The sequence below is a fragment of the Dasypus novemcinctus genome, chromosome 7 (genome assembly GCF_030445035.2).
Source record: "Dasypus novemcinctus isolate mDasNov1 chromosome 7, mDasNov1.1.hap2, whole genome shotgun sequence".
In the NCBI taxonomy this organism is placed as follows: Eukaryota; Metazoa; Chordata; class Mammalia; order Cingulata; family Dasypodidae; genus Dasypus; species Dasypus novemcinctus.
This window is the reverse complement of record NC_080679.1, coordinates 422,615-428,399: the sequence shown is the minus strand read 5'-3', so window position 1 is coordinate 428,399 and position 5,785 is coordinate 422,615. Positions and strand designations below refer to the sequence as shown.

General features: G+C 50.0%; 1 non-coding gene across 1 annotated transcript; it reads right to left on the bottom strand.

Moving 5' to 3' along the window:
- Window positions 1-5,308: 5,308 nt before the first annotated feature.
- Window positions 5,309-5,384, bottom strand: TRNAG-ACC (transfer RNA glycine (anticodon ACC)). The gene has a single exon. It is a non-coding gene; the product is annotated as a tRNA-Gly (tRNA).
- Between the last annotated feature and the right edge of the window lie 401 nt (window positions 5,385-5,785).

Genomic DNA, 5,785 nt, shown 5'->3' with positions numbered 1-5,785 from the left:
CCGGGGATGGAGCCGTTGAAGCAGGAGCTGCAGGGGCTGGAGGCCGGCCTCTCCATTCCCCTGTGGCTGCTCTGGACATGGAAGGAGGTGGAGCCTGCAGGGAGGCGGTGAGGGGTCCAGCTCCAGCCCCAGAGCAGACAGCTGAAGGGCGCTGCGAGGAGAGACCCCAAATAAACACCACATGCCCTCCCAGAGGCTTTAAACGTGGCGGTCCAAAACTGCAGGTAATACTCATTTTGAAAATCATTTTGTAGCCACGAAATCTCCAAATGGGCAAACGGTGAAAGGTGCACACACCTGTGGGTATCTGGGCGCTGCTTCCCCTGCCGTGGCCCTGCTCTGGGCCCAGGTGAGCCCATGAGTCGGTGCTGAGACCCCCAAAGTGCCATGGGAGGGGGGAGCCTGAGGGAAGCCCAGCGAAGCCGGGTTTTCTCTTTGATGGTGCTGTGCAAACTACGCAGGTCAGGGCCACGGGACCTCAAGCTTCCCAAAGCAGAGAACACGTTCCGAGGTGCGGAACGATGGCACTTCCCTGGAGCAGGCACGGGAGCCGCCGCCAGGAAACGTCCAGAGCCTGATGGCAGGTGTGGGGGTGAGACCTCCCCCAAAGCTCCCTGGGAAATGCCGAGCCAGGAGTCGAGGCCCAGAACCTGGGCACGGGGTCCTCAGAGACTGCGGACACTGATCCCACCTAGGTGCTGGAGAAAAACAGCACTCACTGGGACATGGAGACTGACATGGCCACAGGCAGAGAAAGAGTTTCCTAGGAAGCTCTCCTAATGGGGCGGGGGGTGGGGGGTCTGAAGAGAGACTTCAGCCTGCTCCTGGAAGGGGGATTTGGGTTTATACAGAACTTTCCTAGGCGGGGAATGATAGTTGGTGGGAGGGGGTTGAGGGCCTGAGTGAAGTGCAGGGGCCAATGGGAAGCCCTTAGAGGTGGAACTTTCCCTGATAGTGACTAGAAGATAGTGGGTTAGGGAGCTATGGTTTCTTGGAATGCTGCAGGAGCAGATGTTTCTTTGTTCTGTAGGAGTTTTATCTCCCTCTGATGTGCAGGTAGGGAAGGTTTCCATTTCCCTTTACTCCCGTCTCTAGGTGGTTTCTTTCTTTAACCTGTGGGGAGGTGCCATGCCCTTGGACATGTAGGCTTATGGGGATGGGGTTAGCCTTTCCCCAGTGCATATCAGGGGAAACTGAGCCACAGCTCATTAATTACTGTAAGCCTCTAACACGAGGCATCTGGAATGCAGCTCCTGGTAAGTGGAAAATGGGAATCAGTGCCATTTTCACGTTGAGAACAGCTTGATCTTTTTTTTTGCTTTTATTTAAAGTCTACCAAGAGATCATCTTTTACAAGCCACCAATGGACTAATAGAAGGTGACATGGGGATCATGTTGCCTTCTCGGTGGGTGCCTGCTCTTGGTGTCTGTAAAGGGTCCTGGAGCTTCCTAGAGGGGATGGGACACTGCAGCGCTGCGGCGGAGAGAGGAGCCCATCTGTGACGGTGGACTCAGCTCCTTGTATATCCACGTGTGTATCAGCCACAAGACAGAGGCAGGGGGAGGTGAGGGTAGGAGAGGCGAGGACAGGGGGGTGGCCGTGAGGGTGGGTGCCGCAGGAGGGGTTTCAGAGACAGGCAGGTGAGCAGGCCCAGGGAGGACCAGGAGGACCCAGCGCACTCGCTCTCCTCCACGGCCTGCTCCAGGGCCCCCGTTCCCACCAGGGCAGGAGCCAGGCAGTGGGGTCTCAGGTAGGAGAGCGGAGTGAGGCAGGAGTCCGAGCTGGAGCATGTCCAGGCCAGGGTGGGCCGTTGTCCCACCGAGAGCATGCACCCTTGCCGTGGTCACACTTCTTGGCCGAGGTTACCTCTGGCGACGTGGGAACTGGTAGAACAGAAGCCCCCCCTGTGGATCTGCAGGGCTCACCTGGGACATGGTCAGAAGTGTTTTTGAGGTGATGCTTTTAGGAAAAAAATTTTGGCAGTTGGTAATGGAAGAGACAACAGCAAACTGTCTTCCAATTTTACACCTCCCACTTCATTGGAGAGGACTCGGCTTCGGTAGAGAAAGGAGTGTGAGCTGACATGCTGTTTACAGCACACCCCCTATTTGGACTTGTCTGGCTTTTCTCTCCTGATTAGTCTGGGGTCGTGGGCTGCTGAGAGGAAGCCCCCCGAGGGAGTGTGCCCTTCTCCACGTCGTGTCCAGGCTGCCCACCAGCGACGGGGCTCGTGGGTGCTGACACTGACCTTGACCCGGCTGAGGTCGTCTTGGTAGGGTTCTCCATGTGAAGTCGCTCCTTTTCCCACTTTCCTTCTGTGTTCATTGGAAGGAAGTCCCTCTGCGCAGTCCACCCTGAAGGAGGGGACTTAGGCTCCAGCTCCTCCAGGGTGGAGCCTCCTAGATTATTTGGAATTTTCTGTGGGAGATTTGTTGCCCTCCCCCCTTTATTTATTTATCCAATCACTTATTTATACTAGAAGGGATTTGTGGATATGTTTTTATGCTTTGGGTTATATTCCAATAGCACTTCATTTTGCTACTGAAATTATCCTGTTGTTGGCTCCTGGAACTCTCCGTTGGCTTCGAGTTTCTGACAGATTTATGTATTTATTATTAACTGACAGCCCCTCCTCACTTTCTGCCTCTACATGATGCTTCTGGCTCACCTTGTATATTCCTTGCCTCGGTCCTAGAATCAGCCATTTCTCCGAGGACCATGGTACTTCTGTGAGAATGGGATTAGAAACCAAGACGGGCTCTGGGTGTGCTCACTGCCGCTGGGGTGTCACTGCTGCTCGACCCTCTCAGATGACAAACCCAGGAAGTAAATGTGTGACTAAGCCACATGTGCACACAAATCTGTGCCTGCTTCTGTCATGTGTGCATGCATATCTATGTATATTTCTTTCCAGAACTGTCTGCATCCATGTCCAGCTAAACCTGAGTTCAGCCCTGGTCTCCCCCTCCAGTCCATGGCAATCCAATTCATGTCTCCACTCGATCCAATCCATGGGTCTCTCCAGTCCCCTCCCCTTGACTGTCTGTGGACCCCTGTCCAGCAGTAAAAACCTGACTCCCGCCTGCATCCACTCACTCGTGGAATTCCAGCATATGTGCAGTGTTTTCAGAGTTTCACCCCACGTCCGAGACTGAGAATGGGCTGTGTGGACACCTGGAGCCCAGCCTTTTTTTTTCAATTTAAGTACAATTTATTAAGTACTTGTAGGTTGCGTGGTCCTCTGTTAGAACAATGAAGTTCAGGCACAAATCAGACACACCTTTCCTGGCTTCAGATACCTTATAATCTAACTAGTGTAATGCAGATTAGGAACAGCAAATGGACACTTTATATGTCAACACTTGATTACTGGTACCAAAATTAAAGAACTGTAGTGTAAGTAATCCATAATGGAAAATGCATATGGCCTTGGAATCCATGGCATTTCAAATAAGGTAATTAAGTTCCACTCCAGATAAACAGTCACAAACATACAAATACAATGAAACAATTAAAAAGAACTATTAACGACTTTTGTTACTTTGGGTCTTCTGTTTCCTCCTTATTGTTTGGAACCTCTGTAATACCAATTTATCAGACAGAAGCATGTCATCTTGTTGTTCTAGATAATCCAGTAAATTTTCAGTCCATTCAAGTGCAGCTTTATGAGTAAAATGCTTCTCTGAATTCGTTTCTGTTTTTCTAGTCTTATTAAAAGGCTTTTGCTCAGTAGGCGTGGCTGGTGCTCAGCTCTGTCCTTGTCAGTTAGCGCCTGACAGCTCCAGCCATTACTGCGAGTCAAAACGCTGATGCGTACTCTCAATGTCAACGTGCACAGAGTCTTCTGTATCCTGTAAAACTGTTACTAAATTAGCTGTTAAAATGGCTCCTTCCTCAGTTTTCATGCCTGAATTCTCTCCATTGGCAGGAAAAAGTTTATTTCCATGCTTTGGTTATCGTATTTGATTTCACTGTGTTCCAAGCTCTTGATACTTCATGCATTGCCTCTAACACTGTCTAGTTCTCCTCAAACATTTTTGGATCAATTCCTTCATCCATGTATTTCTGGAGAAAACTTGCCTGGTAGTATCTTTTTACTGTGGCTAACACTCCCTGGCTCTTAGGTTGAATTAGACTTGTAACATTTGGTGGCAAATATTTCACAGTTATTTTACCATCATCTGAATTTAATATCTCTCCATTTGGATGTACTGGGGAGGGGGGAGGGTAATCCAAAAGAAGCACTGCTTTTTCTAGAAACCCCTTGTGTTTCAAATGCTTCTGTACCTGTGGCACAAAGTATTTTTCAAACCGCTGTCTGAAAACAGAATGTTTTATTCATGTACACTTTTGGCTGAAATAAGTGACAGGAAGGTATGGAAGGTCAGTTCCTTTGAAAGCATGGAGCTTTTTGCTTTCCCAACAATTCAGAGATTAAGTTTGTGTAAACCTGTGGCATTTGCACAACACATAATTATGATTCTCTCTCTGCTTGATCTATACCCAGAAATACTTGGCTTGGTTTCAAGAGCTGATGCCCTTGATGGCGGACATTTCCTTGATGGCAGAACAATACAGTTTGGTCAGCACCATAAATTAGCTCTGGCTGTAGATGCTCTCTCTCAACAAATTCCTGAAAGTTACCACAAAATTCATTGGCAGCAGTTTCATCTCCTTTAAGTTTTGCTCCTTTGGAATACCATGGCACTGCTTAAATCAAGTTAGCCAGCCAGATGATGCATTTAAATCACCTTCCATCCCCAAAGCATCAAAAAAGAACCTGGCTTGTTTGGTACACATTGTTCTGGACACAGGAATCCCATCTGTTTTCTGCTGGTTAAACCACTCTGTCATGGCTCTGGCAAGTTCCTCATGGTGATGACTTCATAGATTTGTGATTAGATACCCCATTTGTAGGGTCTGAACTGTTTGCAAGGTTTATAATCCTCTCTTTGCTCTTTTTTTAATTTTTTTTTTAAAGATTTATTTTTTTGTTTATTTCTCCCCCCTTCCCCCCCACCCCGGTTATCTGTTCTCTGTGCCTATTTGCTGCGTGTTCTTCTTTGTCCACTTCTGTTGTTGTCAGTGGCACGGGCATCTGTGTTTCTTTTTGTTGCATCATCTTGTTGTGTCAGCTCTCCATGTGTGTGGCGCCATTCCTGGGCAGGCTGTACTTTCTTTCATGCTGGGTGACTCTCCTTACAGGGTGCACTCCTTGTGTGTGGGGCTTCCGTACGTGGGGGACACCCCTGCGTGGCACTCCTTGCGCGCATCAGCACTGAGCATGGGCCAGCTCCACACGGGTCAAGGAGGCCCGGGGTTTGAACCCGGGACCTCCCATGTGGTAGACGGACGCCCTCTCCACTGGGCCAAGTCTGCTTCCTACGACACAAACTTATGCCTAGTGTATTTGACAGCTGGAAATGAGAAAGAGGGATAAGAGGTGATGTCATGTGATCAGAAGAGACAAGCATGAAAAGCCCCACCGGTGGCATTCAGGACCCGGTCGGGGCTACGGGGCGTAAGGCTCTCGGAGAAGGTGCTGCAACAACCTGCTGAAAGAAGGTCCTGTGGGCCAGCACGTGTTCCTGTGGGGGCTGTGGAGGAAGCCACAGCCCCCGGATGCTCCTGAAACGAAGAGGTCGGAGAGCAGCCGCCTTAGCGAGGGCCTCTCCCTGCAGGCGGGTTCCGGAGCCTGGATTCCCCGGTGGACACTGGCGATAAGGCTGTCACTGCACTGCCAGAGAGTGTATGGTCGCTCCACGAAGGGGACTGCAGCCATGG